At 45.8% G+C, this 19,303-nt stretch overlaps 1 protein-coding gene across 9 annotated transcripts in view; it reads left to right on the top strand.

Moving 5' to 3' along the window:
- PCGF5 (polycomb group ring finger 5) overlaps window positions 1–19,303 on the top strand; it is a 351,904-nt gene that overhangs the window by 196,281 nt on the left and 136,320 nt on the right. The window lies entirely within an intron of this gene.

Raw genomic sequence — 19,303 nt, 5'->3', positions numbered from 1 at the left:
ACGGCTGGATTCTCAATTTACCGAAATCCCAGCTAGTCCCTGCAATGCGTCTGCCATTTTTGGGCCTGATTCTAGACACAGACCAAAAAAGAGTTTTTCTTCCAGTGGAGAAGGCTCAGGAGCTCGTAGCTCTGGTCAGGAACCTATTGAAGCCAAAAAAGGTTTCAGTGCATCATTGCACGAGGGTTCTGGGGAAGATGGTGGCTTCATAGGAGGCCTTCCCAATCGGCAGGTTCCATGCAAGGACCTTTCAATGGGACCTATTGGACAAATGGTCCGGGTCCCATCTACACATGCAAAAACGGATCACCCTGTCTCCCAGGGCCAGGGTGTCTCTCCTGTGGTGGCTGCGCAGTGCTCACCTCCTGCAGGGTCGCAGGTTCGGCATTCAGGACTGGGTCCTGGTGACCACGGACGCGAGCCTCCGAGGTTGGGGAGCTATCGCACTAGGAAGAAATTTCCAGGGTCTCTGGTCAAGCCTAGAGACTGGTCTCTGTTGAAATATGTACAACAGACTATGGGTTTGTTTATATGCATGTAGTTACCGTACAGGGGCAGCAGATGGCGCTGTATACTTACAGAGGTGTATTGTTTGTCTGCTGTATATGCATGTACTTGTTTGTTCTTCCTCCTCACGTGTGTGTTCTAGAAAAGTCTCTGAGGAAAGGAGGTGAGCTGAGCAGCTCATGTTACTGACATGTTTAAGTTAAGAAGCTGTTACTGAAACCTGTTGTTATATTGATCCTGGTACTCAGTACTATATAAAGAAGATATACATCTCAAGTCTCGTTCTGTCTGAATACAAGGTAACTCCTGAGGTGATCCTTTATCTATAAGACCTCCTGCTGCACACCTATGGTATCAATCCATCGCACTATGCCAACAGGTTATGGGCCCAGACTGGAGTCTATACAAGATAAAGTTTTCAGGAGTGCATCCTAAGCAGCATCCAGATCACGAGTTGCACTGCAAGTCCCAGCAGGCGCAGACAGCAGACTGTGTAACGTACACAAGAAACAACCCAGGAGAACCTTGGAAAGAAAACTGTGAGTAAAACAAGTTTAATACCACAGAAGAATAGAGAGATCTATACAAGGAAGAGTTATGGCAAATTACACAGATCTCAGACTAGCTGCTAGCAAGCTTTCTAATGAGAACTATCAGACATGGAAGTTTAAAGTAGAAATGCTATTAACCAGAGATGATTTATGGGATGTTATAAATGCAGACAGACCTGCAGGAGAGGATCAGCAGTGGATTAAGAAGGACAGACAGGCAAGAGCCACTATAAGTTTACTGGTGGAAGATGAACAGCTTATACACATAAGACAAGAGAGTACAGCTAAAGACATGTGGACAGCATTACAGAGAGTGCATGAAGGATCAAGTTTGAACAGCAAACTATTCCTATTAAGAAAATTATACCAAATGAGATTTAATAAAGGCAAGACAATGCAAGAACACATCAGTGCACTACTAGAGATAACCATACAGCTCAGGTCAATGGGAGAAGAAATCAAAAGCAACCACATAGTAGCTATCCTCCTGTGCAGTTTACCAGATACATACAGTGCACTAATCAATGCACTAGAAATGAGACCTGAAGCAGAAATCACACTAGACTTTGTGAAGAACAGGCTCATAGAGGAGTATCAACGCAGAAAGGAGCTTACAGAGTACAATACTGAAAGTGACACAGAGAAAGCACTTAAAATGGCGGACACTAAGCCACACACCAGGGAAACAAGAACATGTTTCAGATGCAAGAAAGTGGGTCACCTGAAAAAAGATTGCACCATATGGAAGACAGAGCAGCACAAACCACCAGAAAGATTACACAAACAAAGAGCCAAAGCCACACTTACAGATACAGGAGCACACAATTGGAATGGAACATTTAAAGCGACAGTAACCCAATTGTCAGAAAAGTGGTATGTAGACTCAGGAGCGACTAGTCATATGACAAATAACAAGGACTTCTTTACTGAACTTGATTTGAACCATAAAGAAACAATCTACCTAGCAGATGGAACAAATATCATTGCAGAAGGGAAAGGGAATGGTCAATTCCTATGCTCCAAGGGTAATGGCAGCTATGTAGAAATACCCGTAACAGATGTGCTATATGTTCCCAAGCTTGAAGGAGCACTGCTATCAGTGAAGAATCTAGTAGAAAAAGGACTTACTGTAAAGTTTCAGAATAATAAGTGTTTTATCCAAAATGGAAGAGAAACGCTAGCTACAGCCAGAATAAAAGAACATTTATACTTTCTGGATATCGCAGCACAGCAGGCAAAGCTGAGTACACAGAAACACGCTGACTGTATTCACAAGTGGCATAGAAGATTAGGACACAGACACCCAGATTGCATAAAGGAAATGCAGAGGAGAGACCTAGCCAGGGATCTCAAAGTGTCAGACTGTTCGGAAATGATGAAGTGCCAATGCTGCATAAAAGCAAAAGCAACAAGGACGACAATTCCTAAGAAAAGTGAAAACAGAGCTTCCAGACCACTAGACCTGGTACATAGTGATGTATGTGGACCTATGAAAACGCGAACCGTAGGAGACAAAAGGTATATGCTGACATTCATTGACGACTACTCCAGGTTCACAGTCACTTATCTAATAAAAAGTAAAGATGAAGTCTTAGAAAAGCTGCAAGACTATGTGACCATGACCAGAAACAGGTTCAAGAGGAATATGCTAACTCTTCGCAGCGACAATGGAGGCGAGTTCACAGGACAGAAAATAGAACGGTACTTAAGAGGACTCGGTATTGAGCATCAGAAGACAGTACCATATACACCAGAGCAAAACGGTGTATCTGAGAGGAAAAACAGATCACTAACAGAAATGATAAGGTGCATGCTTACAGATTCAGGACTACCTGATAAATATTGGGGTGAAGCAGCAGCAACAGCCACCTATCTTCAAAACAGACTACTTTCCAAAGCAGTAAGGAAGACACCAAATGAGCTGTGGCACGGTAAGAAACCCAGCTTAAAGCACATTAGAGTTTTTGGATGCAGAGCCTTCGTCTACATTCCCGCTGAAAAACGAAGCAAGTTGCAGAACCGAGCAGAAGAGGGAGTTCTAGTCGGCTATAGTGAACATTCAAAAGGCTACAGAATCTTAAATCCAAGAACTGGAAAAGTAGTTATAAGCAACAGTGTGACATTCATAGAAGAAACACGAGATGATGTCATAATTCCAGTAGACTCTACTGAAGAAGAAAGCACTGAATCCAAAGAAACAGATGAAGTAGAGATCACTCAAGAAGTTGAAGTAAAACACAAGACAAATACCAGCGACACTCGTGAGAGTACATCCGAGGGGGTGAGACGCTCTTCAAGAGAAAATAAGGGAAAAGCACCTGCACGTTTATCTTACAAAGCAAAAGCTATTAACATACAAGAACCTGCATCATGGGAAGAAATTGCTAATTTCTCTGACGTCCTAGTGGATGCTGGGAACTCCGTAAGGACCATGGGGAATAGCGGCTCCGCAGGAGACTGGGCACAACTAAAAGAAAGCTTTTAGACTACCTGGTGTGCACTGGCTCCTCCCACTATGACCCTCCTCCAGTTAGATTTCTGTGCCCGGCCGAGCTGGATGCACACTAGGGGCTCTCCTGAGCTCCTAGAAAGAAAGTTTATTTTAGGTTTTTTATTTTACAGTGAGACCTGCTGGCAACAGGCTCACTGCATACGAGGGACTAAGGGGAGAAGAAGCGAACCTACCTGCTTGCAGCTAGCTTGGGCTTCTTAGGCTACTGGACACCATTAGCTCCAGAGGGATCGACCGCATGGAACTGGCCTTGGTGTTCGTTCCCGGAGCCGCGCCGCCGTCCCCCTTACAGAGCCAGAAGCAAGAAGAGGTCCGGAAAATCGGCGGCAGAAGACATCAGTCTTCACCAAGGTAGCGCACAGCACTGCAGCTGTGCGCCATTGCTCCTCATACACACTTCACACTCCGGTCACTGAGGGTGCAGGGTGCTGGGGGGGGGGCGCCCTGAGCAGCAATAAAAACACCTTGGCTGGCAAATATATCACAATATATAGCCCCAGAGGCTATATATGTGATAAATACCCCTGCCAGAATCCATAAAAAAGCGGGAGAAAAGTCAGTGAAAAAGGGGCGGAGCTATCTCCCTCAGCACACTGGCGCCATTTTCTCTTCACAGTGCAGCTGGAAGTCAGCTCCCCAGGCTCTCCCCTGTAGTTTGCAGGCTCAAAGGGTTAAAAAGAGAGGGGGGGCACTAAATTTAGGCGCAATATTGTATATACAAGCAGCTATTGGGAAAAATTCACTCAATATAGTGTTAATCCCTAAATTATATAGCGCTCTGGTGTGTGCTGGCATACTCTCTCTCTGTCTCCCCAAAGGGCTGTGTGGGGTCCTGTCCTCAGTCAGAGCATTCCCTGTGTGTGTGCGGTGTGTCGGTACGGCTGTATTGACAAGTTTGATGAGGAGGCTTATGTGGTGGCAGGGCAGATGCCGATAAATGTGATGTCGCCCCCTGTGGGGCCGACACCAGAGTGGATGGATAGGTGGAAGGTATAAACCGACAGTGTCAACTCCTTACATAAAAGGCTGGATGACGTAACAGCTGTGGGACAGCCGGCTTCTCAGCCGCGCCTGCTCAGGCGTCTCAAAGGCCATCAGGGGCTCAAAAACGCTCGCTCCCTCAGATGGCAGACACAGATGTCGACACGGAGTCTGACTCCAGTGTCGACGAGGTTGAGACATATACACAATCCACTAGGAACATCCGTTACATGATCCCGGCATTAAAAAATGTGTTACACATTTCTGACATTAACCCAAGTACCACTAAAAAAAAAAAAAAAAAAGGGTTTTATGTGTGGGGAGAAAAAGCAGGCAGTGTTTTGTTCCCCCATCAAATGAGTGATTGAAGTGTGAAAAAGCGTGGGTTCCCCCGATAAGAAACTGGTAATTTCTAAAGAGTTACTGATGGCGTACCCTTTCCCGCCAGAGGATAAGTTACGCTGGGAGATATCCCCTAGGGTGGATAAGGCGCTCACACGTTTGTCAAAAAAGGTGGCACTGCCGTCTTAGGATACGGCCACTTTGAAGGTACCTGCTGATAAAAAGCAGGAGGCTATCCTGAAGTCTGTATTTACACACTCAGGTACTAGACTGAGACCTGCAGATAGTGCTGCTGCAGCGTGGTCTGTGACCCTGTCAAACAGGGATACTATTTTGCGAACATAAGAGCATATTAAAGACGTCGTCTTATATATGAGGGATGCACAGAGGGATATTTTGCCGGCTGGCATCCAGAATTAATGCAATGTCCATTCTGTCAGGAGGGTATTAGAGACCCGACACTGGACAGGTGATGCTGACTTTAAAAGGCACATAGAGCCTTATAAGGGTGAGGAATTGTTTGGGGATGGTCTCTGGGACCTCGTATCCACAGCAACAGCTGGGAAGAAAATTTTTTACCTCAGGTTTCCTCACAGCCTAAGAAAGCACTGTATTATCAGGTACAGTCCTTTCGGCTTCAGCAAAGCAAGCGGGTCAAAGGCGCTTCCTTTCTGCACAGAGACGAGGGAAGAGGGAAAAAGCTGCACCAGTCAGCCAGTTCCCAGAATCAAAATTCTTCCCCCGCTTCCTCTGAGTCCACCGCATGACGCGGGGGCTCCACAGGCGTAGCCAGTTACGGTGGGGGGCCGCCTCAAAAATGTCAGCGATCAGTGGGCTCGCTCACAGGTGGATCCCTGGATCCTTCAAGTAGTATCTCAGGGGTACAAGCTGGAATTCGAGGCATCTCCCCCCCCCCGCCGTTTCCTCAAATCTGCCTTGCCGACAACTCCCTCAGGCAGGGAGGCTGTGCTAGAGGCAATTCACAAGCTGTATTCCCAGCAGGTGATAGTCAAGGTGCCCCTACTTCAACAAGGACGGGGTTACTATTCCACACTGTTTGTGGTACCGAAACCGAACGGTTCGGTGAGACCCATGTTAAATTTGAAATCCTTGAACACATACATAAAAAAATTCAAGTTCAAGATGGAATCGCTCAGGGCGGTTATTGCAAGCCTGGAGGAGGGGGATTACATGGTATCCCTGGACATCAAGGATGCTTACCTACATGTCCCCATTTACCATCCTCACCAGGAGTACCTCAGATTTGTGGTACAGGATTGCCATTACCAATTCCAAACACTGCCGTTTGGACTGTCCACGGCACCGAGGGTCTTTACCAAGGTAATGGCAGAAATGATGATACTCCTTCAAAAAAAGGGAGTTTTAATTATCCCGTACTTGGATGATCTCCTTATAAAGGCGAGGTCCAAGGAGCAGTTGTTGGTCGGAGTAGCACTATCTCGGGAAGGGCTACAACAGCATGGATGGATTCTATACATTCCAAAGTCACAGCTGGTTCCTACCACACGCCTACTGTTCCTGGGGATGGTTCTGGACACAGAACAGAAAAAAGTGTTTCTCCCGCAGGAGAAAGCCAAGGAGCTGTCATCTCTAGTCAGAGACCTCCTGAAACCAAAACAGGTATCGGTGCATCACTGCACACGAGTCCTGGGAAAAATGATAGCTTCTTACGAAGCAGAATTCCATTCGGCAGGTTCCATGCAAGAACCTTTCAGTGGGACCTCTTGGACAAGTGGTCGGGATCGCATCTTCAGATGCATCGGCTGATAACCCTGTCTCCAAGGACCAGGGTATCTCTACTGTGGTGGCTGCAGAGTGCTCATCTTCAAGAGGGCCGCAGATTCGGCATACAGGACTGGGTCCTGGTAACCACGGATGTCAGCCTTCGAGGCTGGGGGGCAGTCACACAGGGAAGAAATTTCCAAGGACTTTGGTCAAGTCAGGAGTCGTCCCTACACATAAATATTCTGGAACTGAGGGCCATTTACAATGCCCTAAGTCTGGCAAGGCCTCTGCTTCAAAACCAGCCGGTACTGATCCAATCAGACAACATCACGGCAGTCGCCCATGTAAACCGACAGGGCGGCACAAGAAGCAGGAAGGTGATGGCAGAAGCCACAAGGATTCTCCGATGGGCGGAGAATCACGTCTTAGCACTGTCAGCAGTGTTCATTCCGGGAGTGGTCAACTGGGAAGCAGACTTCCTCAGCAGACACGACCTACACCCGGGAGAGTGGGGACTTCATCCAGAAGTCTTCCAACTGTTTGTAAACTGTTGGGAAAGGCCACAGGTGGACATGATGGCGTCCCGCCTAAACAAAAAACTAGATATCGCGCCAGGTCAAGGGACCCTCAGGCGATAGCTGTGGACGCTCTAGTGACACCGTGGGTGTACCGGTCGGTTTATGTATTCCCTCCTCTGCCTCTCATACCAAAGGTACTGAGAATAATAAGAAGACGAGGAGTAAGAACGATACTTGTGGTTCCGGATGGGCCAAGAAGAGCTTGGTACCCAGAACTTCAAGAAATGATATCAGAGGACCCATGGCCTCTACCGCTCAGACAGGATCTGCTACAGCAGGGGCCCTGTCTGTTCCAAGACTTACCGCGGCTGCGTTTGACGGCATGGCGGTTGAATTCCGGATCCTAAAGGAAAAGGGCATTCCGGAGGAAGTCATTCCTACGCTGATTAAAGCCAGGAAAGAAGTAACCGCAAACCATTATCACCGTATTTGGCGAAAATATGTTGCGTGGTGTGAGGCCAGGAAGGCCCCAACAGAGGAATTTCAGCTGGGTCGTTTTCTGCACTTCCTACAGTCAGGAGTGACTATGAGCCTAAACTTGGGTTCCATTAAGGTCCAGATTTCAGCTCTGTCGATTTTCTTCCAGAAAGAACTGGCTTCACTGCCTGGAGTTCAGACATTTGTAAAGGGAGTGCTACATATTCAGCCCCCTTTTGTGCCTTCTGTGGCACCTTGAGATCTCAACGTGGTGTTGAGTTTCCTAAAATCACATTGGTTTGAGCCACTTGAAACTGTGGATTTGAAATATCTCACGTGGAAAGTGGTCATGTTATTGGCCTTGGCTTCGACCAGGCGTGTGTCAGAATTGGCGGCTTTGTCATGTAAAAGCCCTTATCTGATTTTCCATATGGATAGGGCAGAATTGAGGACTCGTCCCCAGTTTCTCCCTAAGGTGATATCAGCTTTTCACTTGAACCAACCTATTGTAGTGCCTGCGGCTACTAGGGACTTGGAAGATTCCAAGTTACTGGACGTAGTCAGGGCCTTAAAAATTTATATTTCCAGGACGGCTGGAGTCAGGAAAATTGACTCGCTTTTTATCCTGTAGGCACCCAACAAAATAGGTGCTCCTGCTTCTAAGCAGACTATTGCTCGCTGAATTTGTAGCACAATTCAGCTGGAGCATTCTGCGGCTGGATTGCCGCATCCTAAATCAGTAAAAGCCCATTCCACGAGGAAAGTGGGCTCATCTTGGGCGGCTGAGAGGACCTTGAGTTCTCTCATTCGGTGCTGCAGAGTCATCCGCACTCTCCCGCCCGTTTGGGAGCTTTGGTATAATCCCCATGGTCCTTACGGAGTTCCCAGCATCCACTAGGACGTCAGAGAAAATAAGATTTTACTCACCGGTAAATCTATTTCTCGTAGTCCGTAGTGGATGCTGGGCGCCCATCCCAAGTGCGGATTGTCTGCAATACTTGTATGTAGTTATTGCCTAACTAAGGGTTATTGTTGAGCCATCTGTTGAGAGGCTCAGTTATATTTCATACTGTTAACTGGGTATAGTATCACAAGTTATACGGTGTGATTGGTGTGGCTGGTATGAGTCTTACCCGGGATTCAAAATCCTTCCTTATTGTGTCAGCTCTTCCGGGCACAGTATCCTAACTGAGGCTTGGAGGAGGGTCATAGTGGGAGGAGCCAGTGCACACCAGGTAGTCTAAAAGCTTTCTTTTAGTTGTGCCCAGTCTCCTGCGGAGCCGCTATTCCCCATGGTCCTTACGGAGTTCCCAGCATCCACTACGGACTACGAGAAATAGATTTACCGGTGAGTAAAATCTTATTTTTTCTGAAAGAGAAGCACAGAAATGGTTAGGAGCCGCAAAAGAAGAAATGGAATCAATGGAAGACAATCAGACATGGACATTGACCAGACTACCAGTAGACAAAAAGGCCATAGGAAGTAAATGGACTTTTAAGGTCAAATATGATTCTGAAGGAAAAATAGAAAGATACAAGGCAAGACTGGTAGCTAAAGGATATTCACAGAAATTTGGAGAAGATTATGATGAAACGTTTGCTCCAATTGTGAAGCACACTACCATTAGATCCTTACTCCTAACAGCAGCCATAAAGGGTATGCAAGTGAAACATTTCGATGTAAAGACGGCTTTCCTACATGGTGAACTAAAGGAAGATATATACATGGAACAACCACCAGGCTTCGTGAATTCTCAGAACCCAGATCATGTATGTAAACTTAACAAGAGTATATATGGTCTTAGACAAGCAGCAGGAGCATGGAATACAAAGATAAATGGAGTTCTGACAGAAAAGGGATTCATCAGAAGCAAAGCAGACCCATGTCTCTTTACAAAGTTGATAGAGAAAAGATGGTTCTATGTATTGATTTACGTGGACGATTTGCTAGTTTGTTTTGAACAAGAAGGGGACGAAATTGAATTGCTACAAGAACTAAACCGTCAGTTTGAAACAAAAGACCTCGGCCACATAACGCATTACTTGGGAATGCAAATCTCAAGAGAAGATGATGGAACATTCACACTAAGTCAGAAATACAAAATTCAAGAAACCATTGAGGAATTTGGTATACAAGATGCAAAGACAGCAAGCACTCCTATGGAGACAAGTTATGAAAAGGAACCAAATGATCAGAGCAACCTGTTACAGGATAACCATCTATACAGAAAAGCCATAGGAAAATTGCTATACATTGCAACCGTCACCAGACCAGATATCTCCGCAGCAGTCGGGATTTTAAGCAGAAAAGCCTCTAAACCAACCAAGATGGATTGGAATGCAGTTAAGAGGGTAATTCGTTACTTAAAGGGAACGATTAACAAGAAGCTTAAGCTCTCAGCAAACACAAGTCACAAGTTAACAGGATATGTTGACGCAGATTGGGCTGGAGACACAAGTGACAGAAAATCCACAAGTGGATATCTATTCTCTATCGGAGAAGGATTAATCAGCTGGACAAGCAAGAAGCAGTCTACCGTAGCACTATCCTCTACAGAAGCTGAATATATCGCAGCAGCTCACGCCAGTCAAGAAGTGGTATGGTTAATGCAACTACTATCAGACCTAGGAATGCCTCAAGAAGAACCTATCAAGATATATGAGGATAATCAAGGATGCCTTGCATTAGCGCAAACAGAAAGAGTGATCCCAAGAACCAAGCACATTGATGTCAAGCATCACTTCCTGAGGGATCTACAGGAACAAGGTCTTATAGAGTTGAACTATTGCCCAACAGAAGATATGACAGCTGATATCATGACTAAGCCTCTTACCAGAGAGAGACATTGGAAACTTACGTCAAAGATGGGTCTAACTGAAGAAACCCAGTCTGTTAAGAAGGGGTGTTGAAATATGTACAACAGACTATGGGTTTGTTTATATGCATGTAGTTACCGTACAGGGGCAGCAGATGGCGCTGTATACTTACAGAGGTGTATTGTTTGTCTGCTGTATATGCATGTACTTGTTTGTTCTTCCTCCTCACGTGTGTGTTCTAGAAAAGTCTCTGAGGAAAGGAGGTGAGCTGAGCAGCTCATGTTACTGACATGTTTAAGTTAAGAAGCTGTTACTGAAACCTGTTGTTATATTGATCCTGGTACTCAGTACTATATAAAGAAGATATACATCTCAAGTCTCGTTCTGTCTGAATACAAGGTAACTCCTGAGGTGATCCTTTATCTATAAGACCTCCTGCTGCACACCTATGGTATCAATCCATCGCACTATGCCAACAGTCTCCACATCAGTGTCCTGGAGTTGAGGGCCATATACAACGCCCTACGCCAAGCGGAGGAATGGCTTCGGAACAAACCGGTTCTGATTCAGTCAGACAATGTCACGGCAGTGGCTCATGTAAACCGCCAAGGCGGCACAAGGAGCAGAGTGGCCATGGCAGAGGCAACCAGGATTCTACGCTGGGCGGAAGGCCATGTAAGCGCACTATCAGCAGTGTTCATCCCGGGGGTGGACAACTGGGAGGCGGACTTTCTCAGCAGGCACGACCTGCATCCGGGAGAGTGGGGACTTCATCAAGAAGTCTTCACACAAATCACGGATCGGTGGGGACTGCCTCAGATAGACATGATGGCGTCCCGCCTCAACAAAAAGCTAAAGAGGTATTGCGCCAGGTCAAGAGACCCTCAGGCGGTTGCGGTATAAGCTCTGGTGACACCTTGGGTGTTCAGATCGGTCTATGTGTTTCCTCCTCTACCTCTCATACCCAAGGTGTTGAGGACAATAAGAATAAGAAGGGTCAGAACAATCCTCATTGTTCCAGATTGGCCAAGGAGGACTTGGTATCCGGATCTGCAAGAGTTGCTCACAGAAGATCCGTGGCCTCTTCCTCTAAGGCAGGACCTGCTGCAGCAGGGGCCCTGTCTGTTCCAAGACTTACTGCGGCTGCGTGTGACAGCATGGCGGTTGAACGCCGGATCCTAGCGGAAAAAGGGATTCCGGAGGAGGTCATTCCTACCCTGATCAAGGCTAGGAAGGACGTGACGTCGAAACATTATCACCGTATATGGCGAAAATATGTTTCTTGGTGTGAGGCCAGTACTGCTCCTACGGAGGAGTTCCAGTTGGGCCGTCTGCTTCACTTCCTTCAAACGGGAGTGAATTTGGGCCTAAAATTAGGGTCCATAAAGGTTCAAATTTCGGCCTTATCCATTTTCTTTCAAAGAGAATTGGCTTCTCTTCCTGAAGTACAGACTTTTGTGAAGGGCGTGCTGCATATTCAGCCTCCCTTTGTACCTTCGGTGGCGCCTTGGGATCTTAACGTGGTATTAAGTTTCCTCAAGTCACCTTGGTTTGAACCACTCAAAACAGTAGAGTTGAAATACCTCACTTGGAAAGTGGTCATGTTGTTGGCCTTAGCTTCTGCAAGGCGGGTTTCGGAATTGGCGGCTTTATCATATAATAGCCCATACCTGATTTTTCACGGATAGGGCAGAGTTGAGGACTCGTCCTCAATTTCTGCCCAAGGTGGTCTCATCTTTTCATATGAACCAACCTATTGTCATGCCTGTGGCTACACGGGACTTGGAGGATTCCGAGTCTCTGGATGTGGTCAGGGCTTTGAAGATTTATGTGACCAGAACGGCTAGGATCAGAAAGACCGAAGCTCTGTTTGTTCTGTATGCGGCCAATAAGGTTGGCGCTCCTGCTTCAAAGCAGACTATTGCTCGCTGGATCTGTAACACGATTCAGCAGGCGCATTCTTCGGCAGGAATTGCCTAAATCGGTTAAGGCACATTCCACTAGGAAGGTAGGCTCTTCTTGGGCGGCTGCCCGAGGGGTCTCGGCACTACAACTGTGCCGAGCTGCTACTTGGTCGGGGTCAAACACCTTTGCAAAGTTCTATAAGTTTGATACCTTGGCTGAGGAGGACCTCCTGTTTGCTCAATCGGTGCTGCAGAGTCATCCGCACTCTCCCGCCCGTTTGGGAGCTTTGGTATAATCCCCATGGTCCTTACGGAGTCCCCAGCATCCTCTAGGACGTTAGAGAAAATAAGATTTTACTTACCGTTAAATCTATTTCTCGTAGTCCGTAGAGGATGTTGGGCGCCCGTCCCAAGTGCGGACTTCTTCTGCAAGACTTGTATATAGTTATTGCTTACATAAGGGTTATGTTATAGTTGATCGGGTTTGAACCGAGGCTATGTTATTGTTCATACTGTTAACTGGGTAGTTTATCACAAGTTATACGGTGTGATTGGTGTGGCTGGTATGTATCTTGACCTTAGATTTCCAAAAATCCTTTCCTCGTACTGTTCATCTCCTCTGGGCACAGTTTCTCTAACTGAGGTCTGGAGGAGGGACATAGAGGGAGGAGCCAGTGCTTTGGACCCAGAATCCAAAGCTTTCTTAAAGTGCCCTATCTCCTGCGGAGCCCGTCTATTCCCCATGGTCCTTACGGAGTTCCCAGCATCCTCTGCGGACTACGAGAAATAGATTTACCGGTAAGTAAAATCTTATTTTAAATCATAATGACAACAGAAACTACCCAAATGACCCTGATCAAAAGTTTACTTACCCCAGTTCTTAATACCGTGTATTGCCCTCTTTAATATCAATGACAGCTTGAAGTATTTTGTGGTAGTTGTGGATGAGGCTCTTTATTTTCTCAGATGGTAAAGCTGCCCATTCTTCTTGGCAAAAAGCCTCCAGTTCCTGTAAATTCTTGGGCTGTCTTGCATGAACTGGACGTTTGAGATCTCCCCAGAGTGGCTCAATGATATTGAGGTCAGGAGACTGAGATGGCCACTCCAGAACCTTCACTTTATTCTGCTGTAGCCAATGACAGGTCGACTTGGCCTTGTGTTTTGGATCATTGTCATGTTGGAATGTTCAAGTACGTCCCATGTGCAGCTTCCGGGCTGATGAGTGCAAATTTTCCTCCAGTATTTTCTGATAACATGCTGCATTCATCTTGCCATCAATTTTGACCAAGTTTCCAGTGCCTTTGTAGCTCACACATCCCCAAAACATCATCGATCCACCTCCGTGTTTCACAGTAGGAATGGTGTACCTTTCATCATAGGCCTTGTTGACTCCTCTCCAAATGTAACTTTTGTGGTTGTGGCCAAAAAGTTCAATTTTGGTCTCATCACTCCAAATGACTTTGTTCCAGAAGTTTTGAGGCTTGTCTCTGTGCTGTTTGGAGTATTGTAAGCGGGATGCTTTGTGGCATTTGTGTAGTAATGGCTTTCTTCTGGCGACTCGACCATGCAGCCCATTTTTCTTCAAATGCCTCCTTATTGTGCATCTTGAAACAACCACACCACTTTTTTTCAGAGTCCTGTATTTCAGCTGAAGTTATTTGTGGAATTTTCTTTGCATCCCGAACAATTTTCCTGGCAGTTGTGGCTGAAATTTTTGTTTGTCTGACTGTGATTTGGTTTCCACAGAATCCCTCATTTTCCACTTCTTAATTAGAGTTTGAACACTGCTGATTGGCATTCTCAATTGCTTGGATATCTTTTTATATCCCTTTCCTGTTTTATACAGTTCAATTACCTTTTCCCGCAGATCCTTTGACAATTCTTTTGCTTTCCCCATGACTCAGAATCCAGACACGTCAGTGCAGCACTGGATGAAAGATGCAAGGTTCTTTCAGGAGTCCAGAAACTCACTGACCTTTTATATACACACACTGATTACAAGCAAACAGATCACAGGTGAGGATGGTTACCTTTGGTAGCCAATCAAACCCGTTTGTGTCAACTTGTATACATATTATTAGGCCAAAATCTCCAGGGTATGTAAACTTTTGATCAGGGTCATTTGGGTAGTTTCTGTTGTCATTATGATTTAAAAAGAGTAAACACAGTTGTTTGACAATAAATGGCATCACCCAACCACTAACCATGAGTGAAAGAAAAGTTTGTGAGTTATCATTCATATTCTCTGACAAATGGCCAGAAAATCACAAATTCTTCTAGGGTATGTAAATTTATGAGCACAACTACTGTATATACAAGACTCTGCGAACTTTATTGTTGAAGCCATTAAAGAGAGAGGTTTTCTTAATGCACGCACTACAGCTATAGCAGTGTCGGCATGCAGGGGATTATGGCTGTGTCGGTGGACTGCTGATGCGGACTCCAAGAAAGGTGTGAAGGCCTGCCGTTCACAGGTGAGGCCTTATTTGGTGACGAACTCGACAAGTGGATTTCACAAGCTACTGCGGGTAAATTCACATATCTACCTTCTGCGGCTCTGCCAGCTAGAAAGGCCTACTGAGGACCCAATTTACAGTCCTTTCGGACTGCAAAGTTTTGGGGCAAGACCAGATGTTCTTCTACCACCGCCAGAGGTGCTAGAGGGAAACAACGCAAACCAGCGGCTGCTGGTTCACAGGAACGGAGCTCTGGCTCTGCCTCCTCAAAGCCTTCCTCATGATGGTGGACTGCGATGCCTGGGAGACAGGCAGATGGGAGCCCGGCTGAAATTCTTCAGTCACACCTGGACAAGATCTTGCCAGGATCCTTGGGTCATAGACCTTATATCCCAGGGCTACAAGCTGGAGTTTCAGGATCTCCCACCTCACAGATTCTTCAAATCAGGCTTACCAGTTTCACAGGAAGCAAGAATAACCTTACAAGAAGCCATTCAAAAACTGTTACAGACCCAGGTCATTGTTCTAGTTCCACCTCATCTACAAAACAACGGATACTATTCCAGCTTGTGTGTAGTTCCGAAACCGAATGGTTCAGTGAGACCGATTCTGAATCTCAAGTTATTCAACCCATACTTACGAGTGTTCAAGATCAAGATGGAGTCTCTGAGAGCGGTGATCTCAGGTCTGGAGGAGGGGGAATTCCTAGTGTCTCTGGATATTAAGGATGCGTACCTTCACACTCCGATCTGGCCGCCTCATCAGACTTATCTACGGTTTGCACTGCAGGACTGTCACTACCAGTTCCAGGCCCTGCCATTTGGCCTCTCCACAGCACAGATGGTGTTCACCAAAGTGATGGCAGAGATTATGATGGTACTCCACAGACAGGGAGTGAACGTAATTCCTTACCTGGACGATCTTCTGATAAAGGCTGCTGGGAAGCAGATTTCCTCATCAGACACGACCTGCACCCGGGGGAATGGGGCCTCCACCCGGAGGTGTTCCAGTGGCTGATACGTCGGTGGGGTTATCCACAAATCGTCATGATGGCCTCTCGACTCAACAAGAAGCTCAAGCGGTATTGTTCCTGGTCAAGGGACCCACAAGCTGTAGACAAGCTATCGACGCCCTGACAACTCCGTGGGCCTACCGGCTGGTGTACTTGTTTCCTCCCATTCCTCTGATCCCAAGAATTCACAAAAGATTAAAAAGTGAAAGAGTTCAAGCAATTCTCATTGCACCGTACTGGCCGCAAAGGGCATGGTATGCAGATCTTCTCAAGATGCTAATCGAAGATCCGTGGCCTCTGCCTCTTAGAGAGGATCTTTTGAAACAGGGCCTGTTAGTTTATCAGACTCACCACGGCTACGTTTGACGGCATGGAAGGTGAACTGCTGATTCTAGCCAGGAGAGGGATTCCTGACAAGGTCATCCCGACTATGATCCAAGTCAGGAAGGGGGTTAACGTCAAAAAATGGCCATCGTATCTGAAAGAAATATGTCTCTTGGTGTGAGAGCAGACAATATTCTACGGTGGAATTTCATCTAGGACGCTTCCTTCTTTTTCTGCAGTCTGGAATTTATGTGGGTCTACGCCTATGCTCCATAAAAGTTCAGATTTCGGCCTTGTCTATTTTCTTTCAGAAACAATTGGCTTCTCTCCCTGAGGTCCAGACGTTCTTGTAGGGTGTTCTTCATATCCAACCTCCCTTTGTGCCTCCCACGGCACCTTGGGATCTTAATTTGGTTCTGAAATTCCTCCAATCGGACTGTTTTGAACCGTTACAGGAGGTTGACGTAAACTATCTTACGTGGAAGACTGTCACGCCGTTGGCCTTGGCTTCGGCAAAGCGCGTATCGGAGCTGGTTTTGTTGTCTTACAAGAGCCCCTACTTGATTTTCCATGAGGACAGAGCTGAACTCAGGACTCGTCAGCAATTCCTATCTAAGGTGGTGTCCGCGTTTCATATCAACCAGCCAATTGTGGCTCCGGTTGTTACTGACACGTTTGCAACTTCAAGGTCTTTGGATGTTGTAATGGCTTTGAAGGTATATGTAAAGTGAACTGCTCGTCACAGGAAATTGGACTCTCTGTTCGTTCTTTATGATGCCAATAAAATTGGGTGTCCTGCTTCTAAGCAGTCAATTGCACGTTGGATCAGGCTCACTATCCAGCATGCTTATTCCACGGCAGGATTGCCGATTCCAAAATCTGTACAGGCCCACTCTTCAAGGTCGGCAGGTTCCTCTTGGGCAGCTACTTGGTCGGGTTCGAACACGTTTGCCAAGTTTTACAAGTTCAATACCTTGGCCTCTGAGGACCTTCTGTTTGGTCAATCTGATCTGCAGGAACCTCGGCACTCTCCCACCCGGTTTGGGAGCTTTGGTACTTCCCCATGGTACTAAATGAATTCCCAGTATCCCCTAGGAGTAGGACATAAGAGAAAATAGGATTTTAATTACCTACCGGTAAATCCTTTTCTTGTAGTTCGTAGGGGATACTGGGCGCCAGCCCAGTGCTTCTTTCTTCCTGCATGGTTACTTGTTTAAGTACTGTTGTTACTCCAGCTGTTGCTGTTCCTGTTTACAAGTTTTGGTTTGCATGGCTTTCCTCTTGTTCTGGTTGTGCTGATTCGAATTCTCACTTTCCTTATCTATTTCCTTCTCTCGAAGTATGTCCGTCTCCTCGGGCACAGTTTCCTAGACTGAGTCTAGTAGGAGGGGCATAGAGGGAGGAGCCAGCACACGTTATCAAACTTCTATAGAGCCCATGGCTCCAAGTGGACCTGTCTATACCCCATAGTACTAAATGGATTCCCAGTATCCCCTACAGACTACGAGAAAAGGATTTACCGGTAGGTAATTAAAATCCTATTTTCTGATATGGAAAGGAGGGATAATTACTGGCTCAGCAAAATAATTAACCTGTGTATGTAAAAGAAATCCTCAAAGTTTGGCCTGGGGTGGGGGGTTACTTAAGTAATAGGGCTAAAAACCCCTGCTGTAGCCCAGTTTTGAAGCAAACCCAATTTGGAACAGAAAGTGATCCAATATAAGCAGCAATCTCTTACTGTTACATTTTATATAGTAAATAAAATAGTAGATTTTAAATACAAAATACATATGTGCAAGTGTATGAAAGTTTAGTGTCATTTAGAATTATTGTAATAAAGAGCTTGTTGTATTTAAAGCAGTGCCATATTCTACACTTATTATTTATTATAAATATTTCCAAAATACACAAAAGGAAAGAGCCTAAATATCAGAATTATAATGATTAAATGTCAGCTGAGCAATATTCAGGCTAAGATTAATTTAGAGCAAATATGCCAGCACAATGACATGTATACTCTAAAGACAAAAATATCTGCAGCCTGAGGGGTAGATTTACTAAAGCATCTAAAAATGGAAAGTGGTGGTGTTGCCTATAGTAACCAATCACATTCTGTCTATCATTTCTATATTGCATCCTAGAAAATGAAAGACAGAATCCATTTATCGAAGCTTTAGTAAATCTACCCATATGAATCATAGTTTTGTTTTTAATTTTAAAGCCAATATTATGTAAAGCTTTAGGGGGTTATTCAGGTTGAAATGTGATGCGACCGCAATATCCCCGTTCTCAGTGCCAATACGCATGTGCAGGTCCCGTCCTGTGCTTGTGAGGCCCGGCAAATGCAACCGCATTGCATTGATTGTGAACGCCTCTACCTACGGGCGGGGGCGGCAGTGGACTGTTGCAGGGGTGGTGCGTGTAAAACGGTGGCGGGTCAGCAGCGTTTTTGGGGCAGCTGCGTGACTTCTCTTCAGCCGGGCTGTGGAGGCAGGGGTCGTCCACAGTCACTGTGACCATAATTAAATGGCTGCTGGGCGGCCTGGTCAGCATGCTGGGCAGCCTTGCCCTGCGATTGGCTGCCGCCAGCATGCGAAAGAATGGATTACAGATTCTGCCTTTTAGCAGAATCTGCAATCCAACCTGAATAACCGCCTTAAAGTGTTATTCAATTAGCAGTGAAATAACGCAACTTACAGACTTGTACTGTGCACCATGTTTGTGGTGCAATGTGCTGGAGAAACAGTCTGACCCACGTCATCTTGTGGCTATCGCTATTAATTGCATATCCTTTAAAATCTTGTAAGGGTGCCCTGACACATCATTTTACTGATCTAGTTCACATGTGCCGATAACTCCTGTACACTATAAGAGTCTCCTGATGCTGACAACATTCTATCTCTATAGTGTAGCGAGAAATTAAGGGACTGTCGAATCACATAAATAACATTTATTTATTAACATTTACATATATAGGCAGGCATATTTCATATATTTTTTTGCAATCTATAGTACTGGCTAACACACAGGTCCCAGCAGTATTTATTTGATAGGTGGCTGCTATCTGACTCTGTCTAACTTAACCCCTAGTCAGTAAAGCATGCACCTTTTTGCAGATATTTGCAGGGTCCTTGTTCCACAGTTTCCACCTCTTTC

This window comes from Pseudophryne corroboree, chromosome 3, assembly GCF_028390025.1.
Source record: "Pseudophryne corroboree isolate aPseCor3 chromosome 3, aPseCor3.hap2, whole genome shotgun sequence".
Taxonomy (NCBI): domain Eukaryota; kingdom Metazoa; phylum Chordata; class Amphibia; order Anura; family Myobatrachidae; genus Pseudophryne; species Pseudophryne corroboree.
The sequence above is the reverse complement of the archived record's forward strand: the minus strand, read 5'-3'. Positions and strand labels throughout refer to the sequence as shown.